Source organism: Corvus cornix, chromosome 9 (assembly GCF_000738735.6).
Source record: "Corvus cornix cornix isolate S_Up_H32 chromosome 9, ASM73873v5, whole genome shotgun sequence".
Classification (NCBI taxonomy): Eukaryota; Metazoa; Chordata; class Aves; order Passeriformes; family Corvidae; genus Corvus; species Corvus cornix.
Window position 1 is genome coordinate 13915825 of NC_046339.1, and position 17408 is coordinate 13933232.

A 17408-nucleotide genomic window follows, 5' to 3' on the forward strand; every position below is an offset into this window, starting at 1 on the left:
AAATAAAGTTGCTTATTGGAACACTGGTTCTCACTAAAAGATTCTTCACTGCCCTACACTTTAAACCATTTATGAAACGACAAAGTAGATCATGGAAAAATTGGGTTGACATCCTGCTCTAAGGAAATATTCCTATAAACATTCATCTGTGGGCAATGAGCCTATAGTGTGAAAAGTACAGAAAGACTGTCCCCTGCATCCCCCATATTCCTGGTATGGCAAACTGTACCATTTTACTAAAACTACTAGGATATATTTATTACAAAAACATAAATTAAAAATGAAAGGTTAAAATCTCCCCTTTGTTTTAAGGGGTGAAGGGAATAAATACAGTATCTGGCTGTCAAATCAAAAAGCCATAAAATCTCCATGGAAATAAAATAATGTATAAATGACCTGTTTTTAGCCATCATCCCCTTGTTTTACAAACCAACAGTACGGGAACACAATGTGAAAGTTGCAAAAGGGCCAAAAGAAAACTGAATACCAGCTCTCCAGTAGTTTCAGTTTAGGTTAGAGCAAGGCTCCTGGTGAGGACACACCTCCCTAGGCTAGCAAAGAGCTCCCCTTGCTGGCGATGCAGCCCCTGAGTTACTGCTTCCGACTTAATTAACCAAAACAGTAGTAAACAGCCATAAATCAATTGGCCAGCCGATCAAGCCAGAATAAAAGAATTATATTGCTTACGAGTACCCAGTGTCAGCTCACATACTTTCAAATATACTTCCTGGTCTGAAATGAAACTTTGAACGAATTCGTGGGCAAAATGTAAAGTGGTACTTAGGCAAAGTGGAGAAAAGAGTGAAGTGAAGAATGAGACCAGACCCACTGGAGTCTTTCCCATGCCATCAATAGTTCTTGGCTGAGCTCCAGAACAAAAGTAAGGGAGAGACATTTTGACACTACCAGATCTTTCTGTGAACCCCAGATCATTCTAGTCTGGTACGCTGACATTTTGTGGTAAAAACATTAATCCAGATTATGCATAATCTCCCTATGTTTTGCTATATTGTAGTGCTTGATATACACAAGTTACAGTTTTTTCCCTAGGCATCATAATGCTGCACAAAAAGATGGTGCTCTCTATAAATTCTTTTGTAAATACCCTTTATGAGTATTCTCCCACATCTTTATCTTTCATTATAACATTATTCTTTTCACCTTTACAGCAAAGTTGAATATGTCTGGTAATTTTAGCCAAGAGTTCTTCAAAAGCACCTCATCAGCTTTCACTCATGTGGATAAAATTATATTTCATGGTGTACAAAAGGATATTTTGCACAAAATGAATGATCAAAAACTATTTTTCTCCATGCCTGAAGTATAATAGATATACCAGTCTTCATATTAATTTAATTAAGAAATTAAAATTGATTTTTAAATAGCTGGTAGGATCCCATGGAATAACACAGTGATAGAGGACTATAGCACTTTTCTAGAAAGGAGAAAAGAACAACAAATGTTCAGGAGAAACAGAATAAGGACCAGAGATGAACCAAAAATATTATAAAGGGCATTTTAATTGCAAAGTATTTACATACCATCAACTCAAATTACACAAAATACATACAAAAACCTTGGCAGCAAGGTTTCCTTGATGGATTTGACCAAGATCACTATGAAGACATTCTGATTTTTTTCAATTATCCATCTAAATTGATTTGAGGGGGGTTTTTTTGTGGCGAGGTTTTTCAATCAATCACTGAAGGACAGATTGTGACACATTGCCAATACTTCACTCACTTTTTTCACAGTCTGCTGTGTCACAGAGACTGCTGGTACACCAGTGGGATCTCTATCCTTTATGTCCACGCACACCCCCAATGAGGAGATTATCCTGAGTGAGACACTGGAATAGCAGTGCTCTCAGCCTCAGGAAGCATTTAATGTGGAGAAATTACTGTACACCAGAAGCAATGGGAAGGGTTCAGAAAGCTCTGTTCCTTACCGTGCTGTGTTGAGCACTGCTCTTTTCCAAGGAAACCACCTCCTCTTTGGGTAATTGCCTGCAGGTTTCCACCATCATAATGGTCTGTCTTGTCTCTTACAGGATTTAAGATTTGGCTTTTCACACAAAGGAGTATTCTCACTATGCCTGAGATCAGAATCAATGCACACAAATGGGAAAGTAGCCATATGCCTGTTTGGCCTGTTTAATTAACTCCTTGGCAATACTACCACAAGTGGAAACCTAACTTTCTGGTGCCTCAACTGGCTTCTGATATAAAACACTTGCTTTCTAAAAACAGCTTTCAAGGAAACATGCCTTTAGGAATTAATTTAAGACTCTGAATCAGTGCGTGCAGAAACTCCTGCTGCATTGCTCGGTTCTAAGGAAGAACTAGTTTGAAGGAGAGAAAGTACAATAATTATGCAGCTTTCACCACCAGACAGAAATGCACTGGAAAGTTAATAAGCAACAACATGAGATAGATAAGCTTCCTTTGTTTGTAGACAGCAAATTGGGAGACAAGTTCAGATTTTTTTTCCTACCAAATATTACACAAACGGCCTCTAGAGGGATCCAGGTTATTGCTTTTCTGTTGAAATCCCTTAAGCTTGGTTGTCATTTTTATTGTTGTTTTTTCTTTCCCCTCTGTTACTTTTTAACTAGTGAATCATTCCTCTAGAAATAATGATGCAAACAATTTGTATTAAAACCCCAGAGTTCATGACCAAGATGAAGCTTTTTGAAAATCAAGAATTAAAAAACCTGGAGGGCAAGGTTCACATTCAGTAGAAGTCCAGGCTCAAACAAATCAGCTCTCAGCTCATATCACATTCAGTAAAAAAATATAAACCCAAAGAAATGCCTACGCATTCAGCTGCCTATGTGAAATGCAGCTGAACTGGTGAATCTGCACAGTTAGGTTAGGAATGTGGTAAGAATTGAGCTCAAGTTTCTGCGGAATGAGTCAGTATTTCCCACTTGAGCTCCTAGAATACTCATGAAAAAGTATATTGCTTCTAAATTATTGTATCTGGCTTGGGCTTTGTTTGCCTGAATTATTTCACCTAGTTCAAATTTTCACAGCTAAGGTTTTAGTAAAGCAGGTATATGTTTAGGAGTCCCAAGTTAAACAAAGAGCAAGAATTTAATTCTATGATGTTGATAATTCTACATGTTCTATGTTCTGGATTCACCAAAAAAATGGGTATAACAAGCAGCTTCAAGACAGCTTCAAAATTCAGTCTAGCCAGCTTTTTATTGAATGTGCACTTCACATGCAATCAAATGTAAATAGAGGAGATGTAATGACCATAGGCATGTGGAAATGACTCTTTGTGCAGGTGTGAAAGGAAGTGGAAGATATGCTCCCACTCTGTTTGCAGCTTTGTTTTCAAGTTCATATTCTGCAAAAATAGCATTTTCAGGGACCCTCAGGCACCCATAAAAATGTATGAAGGCATTCAGCTAACATCTTATTCTTCTGTTTGGTGGAATTGTTGTTTGGCTTGTGCAAATCAAGACAGAGAGAGGAACAGATAAAAAAGGTTATGGAAAGGCCTCATTGCTTTGGAAAAACAGGTCAAAATGCTGCCATTAGAGATGCTTTGCTGCAACTGGGCCCTGAAATCAGACTCCACTACAGTTTGTATAACAGAGCACTACACAAAGCCAGTCCAAAACCAATCTGGTTCACTGAATTTAAAGTTTCATTTTATTCCTTCTGTTAGTGCACTAATAGCACAACAACACAGAAAAACACTTTCACGACACAGGCATTTGGCTCAGGTACAGGAAGTGTTGTTCATAAACACTGAACGCAGCACCAGATCCCCAAAAATGTTTACTGTTTCTGATGTGCCTTGTTCCAGCCTATAAAATACAGATAAATCATCTTCTCCCAGACAACAATTTTGTGAAGATTAATCATTAGCAACTGCAGGGGCTCAGCTAAGTGACTAAACCACAAACTCAGCTAGAAAAACTCAACAAATTAAAACAGGCTTTAGATAAAAAAGAAAGACATAAACTTTCTCCAGTGACACCAATGAGAGCTTTTGTCTCCAGCTCAAAAGGAATGTTGTGCAGTTAAAATCTCCTGCTGCTGATTTTTTGTTTAAATTTTGGTTTGCAACAACAAGAACAAAACATTTAATTAAAAATGCCAATATAAACTAGGCAAAGTTTCCTTATGCTTTACTGTGAACTTCGTAGAAAATTAGAAAAGCTACAGAATTAAACATTTAAGCTTCTTCCTGAGGGTAAAACAAGAAAACAACCAACCATAAACTGGAGTCTAAACTAACATTTCTTATTCCACCAAGCCAGCTGCCAGTTTAATCACTCAATTACACCTTCTATCATTTAGTAATCCAGACTACAGAATACCTCCTGAACCAAATAGCTTCAAAATGATTATTGTAATATTTCAATGAAAAATAATACAAAGTGTTTTTTTACTCATGGATTAAAAAAATAATACTTTCCTAGAACAGAATAGTTTAATTAATTGTACAACTTTTTAGTCCCACATGATTTTTTCTCTCCCTGTAATTTTTTTTACATTATCTATAAAATCAAACACAATTCATTTTCTTCTAGCTGGAATTCACAGAAATAGTAAAATGGTTAGATTTTTATGGCATGATTTTTGTTGGGTTTTTTATCCTCTGGAACTTGAATCCACACTTCTAATAATTACCTAATGCTTTATTTGCAACTATATGGTGCTCTTTAATGGTTTGATAAGCAAATTCTACCTATTCCCATTCCACTGCATTTTTCTCTCAAGAGCTCAGTAGGAAAATAATGTGGTTTATGTCATTATTTTTTACTGCTGAAACTCTTCTTAATGAGGTTCTCCAGTGAGACTCCTCAGGGCTACCTGTCAAAAAAAAAACAAAACAGAAAACAAAACAGAAGGGAAGGAATCCTCAGATATTAAAAGTAGGATTTCTGCATCGAAAGTAACAGCATAGCATTCACAGAAGACTACCAAGAATTTTACACAAGTTTTTTGCTATTTTACAGCAGTTTTACGTTGCAGTGGGGCTTGGAAAATTCAGTCATGCTGGGTCTCTGCTGTGTTCACTTCAGAGCTCCTGAATGCCACTCAAGTCTGTTACGTTTTTCTAGCTTCAGTGGGCTGTATTCCAGGCCGATTTATGGGTAAAGATGCTGGACTTCTGTCGTTACACACTACCACAAATCCACCTGGCTGGAGTAAAGAGAGGATATCAGATCACACCTCTTTGGGAAAAAACACAAACCCAGAGGTAGGGACCATTATTGTTGTGTATTCTCCAACCTGCAAAATATAATCATGGAAAGAAAACTAAAAGAGAAATTGCTGTGCTGCTTTTGATATAATATTCAAAGAGTGATGTCATTAAACAGCAGATAGAAGAATCAGATAAGGAATTTATGGGAACAGCAAAACCATTCCTCTCCAACCTCACAGTACACCTACTACAATTTTTAGTAGCACATCTGCTAATGAAACTCTAAATACTTTGAACAGCAAGAACTAGTTGTCTTTGTCTTTAATTTCTGAAAGAAATCTACTGACTCATTAATTTTTGGTTCAGTGTTTGATATGCACTGTTACACAGGTTTAAAAAAAACCAACTCCACAACATTACATGAAAAAAGAAAAATATTTCTTATAGTGTTAGTACTATACTTAGTAGTAGTATTTCTGGTAATTAAAGACAATATGTGTTATACTTTTAAAAACATGAGAAGCTATTTCTACATCCTCTTTACACATGAATAATGTTAAAAACTCTGGTTGTTGGATGAAGCCTCTAGGAAACAGGTGCTCATTTTTTGCAATATTTCAGCATATCTGCTCCTTTGTCTAGATATCTTTAACTTTTCACTGCCCATTTTGTCTCCTTACCTGTTCTTTGTTAAAGATTTTCTATTTCTAGATGAAACATGGGCAAAGCAAAAATGAGTAAAAAAGCTGCAATTTTAAAAGGCAATCAAGCCTGAATACAGAACCTTTCAGCAAAGGCCTGGGCTTGGTTTGTGATGGATGTCAATAATGCACAGATGACCTTTCCCATTTTCAGGAACTCTGTTCCTCTAACAAGATTCTGCCACAGAGTATAAAAATATCCATCTGACAACAAATTCTCTTTCTATTTTTAAATTTTTTTTCCCATGATCTTGGGCTGACCTGGTGTTGTGACTAATAAATATCCATTGTCACTTTTTATCCCCAAAATGGATGAAGTCAGAATGTGTCAGGTGGTATAGAAGACCAAATTGCTTCTTTTTAATTTGGTGTCAAGCTCTAACAAACCTACAGTACTTCTTTGATATCCACACATATTTTGGATTTGCCAAACAAGGAACTGGGTTCAAGTTTGAAGAACAGAGATTGACTATTGACATTTAATTTGATCACAGCAGAAATACAGGAAATTTTTCATTAAGAAGTTAGCACATGAAAAATTGCTTAGAGAAAGCTTCAAATGGAGAACTCCAGTGACTAATTTTTTACTCTAGATTCTAATATTTCTTTAAACAGCCCTGTAGCTAATCATAAGGATAACTCTTTCTCCTGCACAGGGAGAACTAACACACATGACCAGCAACATTTTTGGTCAACTTTTAAGTTTGTTGTCAACCAGCTCAACCCACATAAGTCTATGTTACACCTTCTATACCACACCAGAACCGTCTATGGCTTTCTGATTTTAACATTATTTAAAATGTTGATTTCGGTTTTTTGTTTTAGTGAAACAACAAATTCAGATTCTGAGTCCTCCCTCTTCCCATCTTTTGCTTAGCTCATTTCCCAAGAAATGTACAAGAGTGTGAAAACCGAACACCCTGAAATTTTGTTGTACTCAGGAATTTGTATTAGGCAAGTACAATTATATTAATATAAATTACTCTCTTCCAATTGCACTAAATTTGTAAGCAGGCTTCCCTATTTAGGAAATTTATTTGCTCTGATATGACTTTTTCTGGTCAAGTCATTTCAGTTTTACAATGTTGGAAACATAAAATGATTTCTTGACACCAAATGCCTTCTTGACACAAAAATTCTCACTTGAGTAAAATAGATTAATTAAAGAAAGAAAAAAAATGTTCAATATGGAGTGATGCAAAACCTCATTCTCTGTGCAATAAGTTGTTCTACTGAAGGAGAAACAAATATTTCTCAGGTTAAAATTGTACCTGTCATTCACATGTGTGATTTACCATCATCATGTTATCCCCTCATGATACTGGGTGATTTCTTGCATAACTCCTTAGGTATTAATGCATTGAAAACTTCACTGCACTACATTTCCATTTCACCTGCTGACATTTTGTTTTATTTGGCTTTTGTTTTGTCAGGGAGGCCAAGAGACAGCATCTAGTAGACAAATTTCCATTTACTAGGTAGGAAGAGAAATCTTTTTCTGCTAAAGACTGTTCATGGAATTTTTCTGGAATACAAGGAAGTCCCAGGAAAACATTCTGCTTGATTTAAATAATGTTGTGCTCAGAATAGCAGCCTTAGCAATTTCCATTTAATTTCAGCCCAAAGCAGCTGTGGTTCTGGAAGAACTACATGGGAAGCGAATTCAGAGAATTTACCTGACCCTGTTAGTTGTGTCAGATGGGAAGGACAATGTGAGTGGTTGTTTTTCCATTGCATAGAAGAAAAAATTACTTTGTCTTCCCTAAAGCATGGCATATGTTTGAGAAGGTACAGAGGTCCCTCTTCTAACTTCCTGTATATTTTCTTAAATTTGTAGTAATAACCTGCACAAACACCTGTTAGACTTCAGTTTAAATGAGTCAATTGGTTCAAAAGCAGGAGAATGTAGAAAAACACACACTGAGAGACAGAGCAAGGGACAAGAAAGATGGGAATTCCATTAACATCAACACGTCTCAACAACTGATTGTCACAGAAGAAAATCAGCCAAATTTTATTGCTTAAATTTCAAGAACCTGATTCAGATAAGATATTTTCCATAGTTACTGAATGATTGCAAAAGTACTTTTTTACTGGCTTGTCAGCAAAGCATTTAAATTTCTTGTACTCAAGATGTAAAAAACAATAAACTTACATCAAGTGACAGGGATTAAGAAGCAGGATTTTCCTAATGACTAAGACATAAAAAGTGCATGTGAGCGTATTAAACCTTCAAGATAGTCAATATACTTTCTTTCTCAATTAAACAAAAAAGGCTGCTTAAAAGTATAGTGAATAAAGTAGAATTTTGAACACTGAATTCAAAATAAAGAGATTTCATTCTTTCTTTCCCTAGGACAGCAAGCAAATTTCAATAGTGTTTTCTATGAAGGAGTGACTTCTCGTCACTGGGATGCATTATAATAATAAACTAAGAACAAGTAAAGGAACATTATTATATTAGGAAAAGGTAGAGCAATATAGCTACTAAAAAGCCATGTGGCTTTTTGGTACATTCCCTGGCATAACCAGGTGCATTGTTTTTTCTTTCTATAATGTACCATGTACATACGCACAATATATCTGGCAGCTCAGCTAGCGGTGTTTTGCTAATTATGAAAGCTCACTTGATTCTTACTGTCTTCATACAGGGAGTAAGGATTCCTATATTTTGCATTGTTGTATTTTCCTGCCACAACAGCAGTTTGACCCTTAATATTACAATGGAAAAGGCTGCTGTAAAATTTTATATGTTCAGGGCTACATCTGCAGCTATACTACTTTATTGTTAATATTATTGCTCACAAGGTAGCATAAAAAGAATTATTCTCAGCAGAAATATTTGCATGTGTTTATTTTTAGCTCCTGAACAGACAGACATCAGCAGGGATTACTGTTGAAGTTATTTCACTGATAACAATCCATTCTTGTCAGATGACAAAGCATCATGACCAAGTGAAGCACCAGTGTAACCAGTGGGACTTGTTTTGATGGGTACAAATAAATATAATAACAAAAGACATGATGCTGCAGCAAGCATAAATGCTACACAAAAAAATAGTTCAGTTCTTACTCTTCTCTGGACAAGAGCATTCCGAGGCTTCTAAATCTTTTATTAAGCATATAACTGAATCTTTATGATTTCTGTTTTTTCTAAGTCAGCACTTTTAATTTAAACAGGACATCTGAATTCCTCTTCTAGGTGACATGATTTACCCTCAGGAGTGGTTTGCATTTTTATTATCTTCTAAAATTATACTGAAGAAAATGTGTCCAACCTGAGTTTGAACCGCTGTTTTAAAATTAAACTTAGCCACTTCAACCAACTGTGACTGGGATTTTAAAATTATCTAGTTTCTCCTGCCATAATAGCACTGTTCACTTGGGTGCAAACAAAAATAAACAGAACATTCTTAATTAGCTCATCTGAAAGATGTGCCTACTAAGCGTGTCTTTGCAAGCTCTGTTTATAATTGTGAAATTGTCATCCTAAGGGGAAAAAGGTAACTGTTTCCGTGTTTCTGCTATACAGTCTTAAGTTAATGAGTTTGCACTTGGATTTATTAATTAACATGTTTTATATTCTTCATATAAAAAGCTTGCCCAAGACTCTGTTAGTCAGAATCTAATATGTGAAGATTTAATGCCTTTAATTGTCTAAAAGACCATGGTGTTTATTTGGCTGAGCAACATACATCCATATCTTGATGAATTTTGGATGCTGCTGCAACTCCCACTGAAAAAGGGTTATTTTAAGCAATGACATCAATTACCTCTACTTATATATTGAACTTGAGAGAGAAGCCTGTAATTCTAAATTCCTTTAAGTATTAAGGTAAATCACTCTCCAAATTTCAATTGCATGATCCTTTCACCCCCCATGATTTAATTGCATGACTCTTGAGAACATTTATTTCCCCATTGAAGAACACTTTTTGTTTTTCAAGACAAAAAAAAAGTTATAAAATTAAGATATTTAAGATGCAGGAAAAAAGATAGTGTAAATAAGACCTTCATACCTTTTCAGTAAATAAAATATCTTTCAAAATGTGCCGGGTTGTAGAAATGCAACACAAATCATACTGGTCAAAGATCAAATAAATTTTCTGAATGCCGATATGCCTTGGCTCAATCTTACTGTCACAGTAGAAACAACAGAAGTAGGTATGAAAGTGTACATAATCTTATGTGGTCATGGGCTTGATGAGCTGCAAATGGTATACGGAGTTGGAAAGCCCCAGAAGACCTAGTGCTGCACTGGAAAGGGACACTGTTGCCAGCACTGTAACACAGGGAGTTAGAATAAGACAGGTGCATGTGTCTCACTTATAAATATGAGTTTTGGCAGGGCCTAAACACTCTCTTCATTAAAGCGAGTGAGAACTGTCTCCGTTGAATTTAAAGAACTTACTGAATTTCAGAGATGGGTTGGAGTAACTAACTGAATTTAAGACTTCAGCTATTGCCTCTTTTTCAAATGTCTGTTTTAAGTTCTTTGTTCACATTATTAGTACATTGAAAAGGATTGCAAATGAAAAAAAACAATCTTCATAGAATGTCTGAAATAACCACACATTTCTTAGCTGTTCTCCGAGGTTAAAAATAAAACTCAATACAAATATATCAGAAGGTGGAAAAAGAAACTAAGCTTGATAAATATGCTTTTGCCAGTCTGCTTGCTTTCTCTGCAATGTGATGATTTCTCATAGAAATAATGTGTCTGAAAAACCATATCTGTAGCATTACATTTGATCAGTTTGATTGCTGTAACATTACACCTGAAGGCTGATCAATATCAAATTACCTTGAACAAAGTCAAGTCTACAGCACAGTTGGGCCATTTCATTGTGTTAAAGGTAAAGACATAATGTGCAAGTACAAATGAATTGCCTTTCTCATTTTCTGCCTCATCACTGAACTTTATTCTAATGTGTGGCTTCAAATTTTGCTCTGTTATTCTAGAAAAAGGAAATACAAATCACAGACCCACTTCAACCTTGCCCCATAACATTAATGTCACATGTCTGAAGTAGTCTTTTTTCAATAAATAGTGTTCATACCTGTCTGAGGTGTTTGTAAGAGCAGTTCACCAGGTTCCACTCAGGCACTGAAGGCCTCAGGAGCCAGCATGCACATCAGTCTGGCTGAATGTAAATGGATGTACACCAAATTTTTCAAATACTAATTCAGCTGTTTTAGCACTTCTCATCTGGATATTCCAAATCGATTTTTAACTGAAACTGATCCAAAATTGCAGGACACTCATTGTGGGCTTCCCACACACCTCAGGGAAGTTGTTTTAGGCAGTCGCTGCTGTCAGCCCCCACAATGACAGTGTTTAAGAATGTTCCAGATATAAACACAGTCTTAAAAGAAATTGTTCACTGCTTTGCTAAAGTAGAGTTTGGGTGTTCTGTATTTCACAGGATTAAGCCCATCATAGATATGTTTAATTATCCTGCTTCAGATTCAACTGTATTATTAAGACAGACACAGCAAGCTCTTGCTGATAGAAAAATCAATATGGGTGATACTTCCAGTCACTTGTTTTTTGCATATCTACTTCATGAGGAACCACCACTGTCATGCTTGGGTTTGACACATTCAAAGTGAAACAGACTTCCTGCTAGAATCCTAGATGATACAAACATGTCTTGAATATAAAAATTCAAATTCTAGTTATTCAAACAAGAGCTCTCCCAAAACCTGAGATTACACTGGAGTTAAAAGTGATTTATAATTAATTATGACTTACTGATTCATAATCAGTCCTCATACTATTTAAAACCCTACTAAAAATAGAAAATTACCTAATGTTCAGGATATTACACACAAACATATTATTTGGTTTCTTATTCCCCCTCCTTCTCACTCCCTCCTTTCTGAGCATGTAAATGTTGTATATGAATATTTCTTTAATTGCAATTCAGATCCTCATTCACTTACTATCATTTGGAAAATGTAGCATTCAGTGTGACAATGAATACAGTTTGAAGAGGGGGAGCATTTATCTTGCTACTTTTGGTATGACATTTTTATAATCACATAGACCTCCTTTCCCAGTTTTCTTCACCTATTAATATTTCACAATTGTTTTGATTGCAATGTTCATTAACAAAACAGTGGACAGTCTCACCCAACAGCTTATTAAAAGATCTTGCACAGATCAAAGTATTTTTGATTTTTAAATAAAGGTTTCTGGTGCTTTACAATTTTCCTCATTCTTGCACTGGTAAGAATGAAGGCTATCAAAGCCTTGGAGCCTAGCACAACTTTGTTACAGACTTCAGCCTTCTTAAACCCCCATAGTTTTTCAAGAAAAAATGTCAGAAGTATTCCATTTGTTCGTTGAAATTTATCCAATCAAACTGGATATACTGGAAGGTGAAGGTTAACCTTTACTCTTGGTGATTTGAAGTCATTCCTCTTACGAGAGACATGGGATAAAGTGACCTCTGGAAGTGCCTGTGTCTCCGTTTTGTAGGAGTAGGATAGTCAGCAGAGAGAGCAGTACCTTCAGAAGGTGATTCCTCTCATTGTAAGGTTTAGATTTCTACAGTAAGGTGAGATGAGACCAAACACCTCTCTCTTCCATAACACCTACTCCCAAGCTGGGGTTTCATGTATCAGATTTTTTGTTAAAGACTTAGCTTGCCAACAGTACCTGATACAGACGTGAAACTCAGAGATGCTCTGAGGAAACAGGTTGTCTTCTCTAGATTCACATCATGTGAAATATGGCACACCTCCAAAAGTTACATTTTGCCCATCAAAGGCTGTGCAGTGTGCACAGTCCCTGGTAAGTACACAGAATATATGTATTATTTGATGATATAACACCACCTCTTCCCAACACTCAAGCTTAAAAAATGAGGGTGGCCTTCCCAAACCATCATCTAATTTCTGTGTATCTTGCCCGGTATTTTCATATCACTTTTACTGCTCTCTGCTTTGTTTATATGAGGACTTAATAAAGACCCTAGATGACACTGGTCAGTGTAGATATTTCTTATGGTATATTTCATTTCAAAGACTAAATAAATAAATAAAACAAGAGGCTGGAGTTGGCAATGAAGTATCTGAAACCTGCTATTGTGATTAGGGTGTCCTTCTTCCTCAGTCAACCTGGTGTTTTTTATACAAAAGTCAAACTATAAATCAGTAGATATTGGATAACTCAAAAGCTATAGAGAACATAAAATTATGTGGCTTCAGCTTAAAGAATCACAAGGAGAGAGAAATTAGGGATGGAAGGCTTATTAAACTGTCTAGTTCAATCTCTGCCAATATGGGAATATTCCCTGGAATGTATTTTACAGCACGTTATCAAAAATTGTTTCCATATGTGATTCTGCTCTGGAAAGAGCCTATAAAAGTGGTCTGGTGTAGTACCGTTCTGACTGAATCCATGATTTCCTTCAGTTCCAGAGAGTTCAAAGAAATATCTTTTTCCTCTCAATGGAAGACATCCACTCTTTCAATCATACACATGATTGCTTATAACAGATATTCTGTCAGGCACCCTTGCCTTTATTTGCATTGTGTAACTCCACATTATGCCTCGACTCACTCCTCTTGCCTTAGGCACACTGTGATGCAGGGAAGAGGATGGAGGTAACAGCAGAGGTAAATGCTTTATCAGAGATAAAGTGATACAGATTCTTTGTATTACCTACATGAGCATTGAGACTTACTTACAGCATTAATACTGTATCTTCCACAGCTATTCCTCTCCTATTTCTGACACCACAGATTCTGAATCTTGACTGAATGAGTCCTTCATTATTCTCAACTTCCTTCTGATATTACTACTGAAATCATTCAAATATTACTACCACTCTCCCCAAGAGACCTGTCTTTTATAGCTTGAGGTGGAGCAATGGTCAGTTACCTGAATCCTGAAGCTGCTGAAATTATTCTTCTGCCTCATAGTAAGCTCATTTGCTCTTCACTTAGTGCCCCTTCATCTTTTCTTTGACTCTAAGTGTGACCTTTTCATTTTTGTCTTTGATTTTATTCGTAGTTCTTTTCTTTTTCCATTTCACAGTTTTAAACTCCCTTCTAGGACTAGAATATAATTTTGATTTCCTTGACTAGACTGACCAAACAGGCCACACTGTTTAACTGGATAAGATTTGGTTTGCCAGTTCTGCAGGATTCATGCCGGCCTTATGTAAGTGGTCCCCCTCACTTTGTTGTCAGTGTCCATGCTTTAAGGTCATATTCAGGCTGGGTGTGGGTGAATGATGCTTATGCCTGCTGACAGCAGGGAGAGAGCCATGCCCATCTGAGCACTGACTGGAACAGCTCAGCTGGGATCTTCTCGGGGTTTTTGGCCAATTAGCCATTTACATTTAATTTTTTTCTCCCATTATTCTGAAACATAGATTTAGAAGAAACATAAAGATTTTAGTTATAGGCTAGCTGTATTGAAATTAGTTAGAATAGGAAGGAATTCGGGCCCAGCTAGAGTTAATTAAAATAGTTGACAGAGCTGGACCTGAAATGGGTTTTAAGATGTTAGTAACTGATTACCAAATTACTGATGAACTGTCATTTGTATGTTTGCTTAGCTGCGCTTAGAACGAGGAATAGAAACATTGATAAATTGGTGTAGGGAACAAGGACAATTACCAATTTCCTCCCTTTGTGGGAACCCCTTCAAAAGTCACGCAAGAAGAAACTCAGAGGTCACCAAAGTAATTAGGATTGTTAAAGTTCAGAAAGGCAAAAAGGTCAAAATGAGGAAGATGAGTTACTTCATCTTTTTTGGGACCACTGACCCAATTCGAGACCACTGACTCAATTCAGGACACACACTATGCATGCTTAATGACATTTAAGCTCATTTCCATATGAAGTGGAGAATGGGAGGTGTTAATGTTATGAATATGCATTTGTATTTTGGATATTCATAATATTTGGAAATAAAAAGTGCCATGTTTGCTTGTATCGGGCCCTGCGTCTTACGGAGCTATCCCATGCAGTGCCTGGTGCCAATAAAACATGCACTTTCTAACTCTAAACTGTTAGAGAGTTTTTGTCTGTCTCAGTTGGATATCGATATTAGATCAATATTCATATTTTGGTAAATCAACAGATTCCTCTTCTTTGAAAGTTTTGCATTACCTAATTTTTATGCTGATTTCAAAACAGTCCCAATTCTAATGCCATGAAGATTCTTTTTAATTATTGACATTCTCACCCTTGCCAGGGGATGTCAGCAGTTCTGTGACCATGATTTTAACAAAAATCATGCTTTTTTCCTCAATCTTTGCCACTTGCCTGTCGACATTACCCTTTCTGAGGCTCTTCACAATGTCCTTACACTGTTTCCACACTGCAGCAGATAGGCAAGCACAAAGCATAACACAGACATCTTCTGGAAACCTGACTTGCCCTCTCGGCTTGAAGCCTTCCTGCTGACAGACTTTTCAGGCTCTCTGGGGTGGAGAGATGCTGGCAGATGTTTGATGTTGTGATCTGTAGGCGCTGAGAGATGCACTTAAGCACACCTATATTTATGCTTGCTGGGTCTCTACAAACAGTCAGGCTTAAAAATGCAGTGTAGGTATAATGGTCATTATTTGTAGATATCCTGTCACCAAAACAGAGTTCACACCTCTTCAGTTCACTGCAATCATCTTTCTCGCAATCTCAACAGCGTCTGTGGGATTGGAGCATTTACAATCCCACTTCACAGAAATCCCACTTCACACTTTCTCACTGTTTTCTAGGTTGAAACTCATCTTCCCTACTGCAGTTTCTTCTCCTCTTTTATATTTTACTCTGTTTCATCTTTTATAATTTACAAGAGAAAAATTAACTTTGTCAGTCCTTATTCTTGATGCTGACTGTACTACAGCCTGGGGCTTCCAGATGCATTTCAGAGAGGGCAGTGTTGAATGTAGCAGCCACAGCATTAAGCAAGACACCCTGGGAACCTCAGCTTTATTTTTACTTTGTCACCGGCTTGCTGAAGGACTGTGGCTACTGCCTGGGGCCTCCTTCTGCTTTGGTTTCAACATCTTTCATACAAAGATAAAATCACAGCATTTAGGTTGGAAAAGATTTTTAAGATTATCAAGTCTGACTGTTAACTGAACACTGCCAAGTTCACCACTAAATCATGTCCCTAAGTGCCACAGCTACGAGGCTTTTCAATACCTCCAGGAATGGTGGCTCAAATACTTGCCTGAGCAGCCTGTTCCAGTGCTTGACAACCCTTTTTGGTGACGAAAGTTTTCCTAATATGTAATCTAAACCCATCTGGTGCAACTTGAAGCATTTTTCTCTTATCCTATCACTTGCACCTGGGAGAAGAGGTTGACCCTCAACTTGACGCAATGTCCTTTCTCTCCCAGATCTCCTTTTCTCCAGGCTAAACAACCCCAAATCCTTCATTGCTCTTTGTAAGTCTTGTTCTCTAGACCTTTCACCAGTTTCGTTGTCCTTCTCTGGACACTCTCCAGCAACTTAATGTGATTCTTCAAATGAGAGTCCCAAGACTGAGCACAATACTCAAGATGTGCCCTCACCAGTGCCAAGTATACAGGGGGATGATCACTGTTCCTAGACTTCCAGGAACACTTCCTTTTCTCCTTCAAATCTAGTTTAATCTCTTTCAGTGAGACCTGCTAACTCCTTTTCCCTTTTTGAGACAGGTGTACCCTGTCTGTTGTCAGCAGGCCTGGTGTTGTTTAAACTGACCCATAACCAAAAAAAACCCCAAATTCTGCCAGTGACACCATGTTCAGAGACAGATATTGATCTTACGGAATTTCATGCTTTTTCCCTCATCATGTCTTGCAACCAGAAAGATAGAGGAGAACACTACTTGTGCTCCTCAACTCTGCTGATATTGGCTTCCTTTATAAAATGCTTTCAGGCCTATTGAAGAAAAATAACCTGGAAGAGAAATGCTATTATTGCTTGGCTGATTCAGTCCTTGCTATTTTCTCATCACAATCACAGGAACAGAAGTGCTGTACAGACACAGTGCCTGAAAGCTCACCAACCTACAGAGGAGGTTCCTCCTAAGCACAGGAGTGAAGGGCTCGGAGCCCTCCTAGACTCTCTGGCATCTCACCAGAATGGCAGTGGGCCTGCCAGAAACTTTTTTTAACTTTCAGCTTTCCAAAAGCTTTATAGTCCAAGCATTTATTTACTTTTTATGCTGAAAGGGAAAAAAAAGGAGAGAAAATAAAGGTTGGATAATTTTCATGTTGCACATAAGTAATTCCTGTTTCTGATCCGCTTGCAATAGTAAACTCTTCCTGTTGTGCCACCTAAAAAGACTGGAAAATGTCCATTCTGATTGTTTTCCCTAGGCAATGTTGAGTGAATGTTCAGCTCCCCGAGGTTGAAGTGTACTGATATAAATTTACTGTGATAGAGCCGCACTGCTGCTGATTGTTGCAGAACTACCACTGAGTAGTAAATGCTTCACTGCTCTATTACCCCGGGGGGCTGAGCATTAACTACACTATTGAACAGCAAATGCTTATCATCCCCTATAATTCAAACTATATAAATCAC

General features: G+C 37.1%; 1 long non-coding RNA gene across 3 annotated transcripts in view; it reads right to left on the reverse strand.

Moving 5' to 3' along the window:
* The window catches only part of LOC109951008, a 432683-nt gene that overhangs the window by 16943 nt on the left and 398332 nt on the right, over positions 1–17408 (reverse strand). Inside the window, exon 7 of one of the 3 annotated variants that reach the window (XR_005602595.1) lies at positions 1547–5165. The exons of 1 other annotated variant lie outside the window; for it this stretch is intronic. This is a non-coding gene — a long non-coding RNA (uncharacterized LOC109951008). Of the gene's footprint in view, positions 1–1546; positions 5196–17408 lie in introns of those variants that run through there. One more of the 3 variants, XR_005602597.1, reaches the window with a different exon arrangement.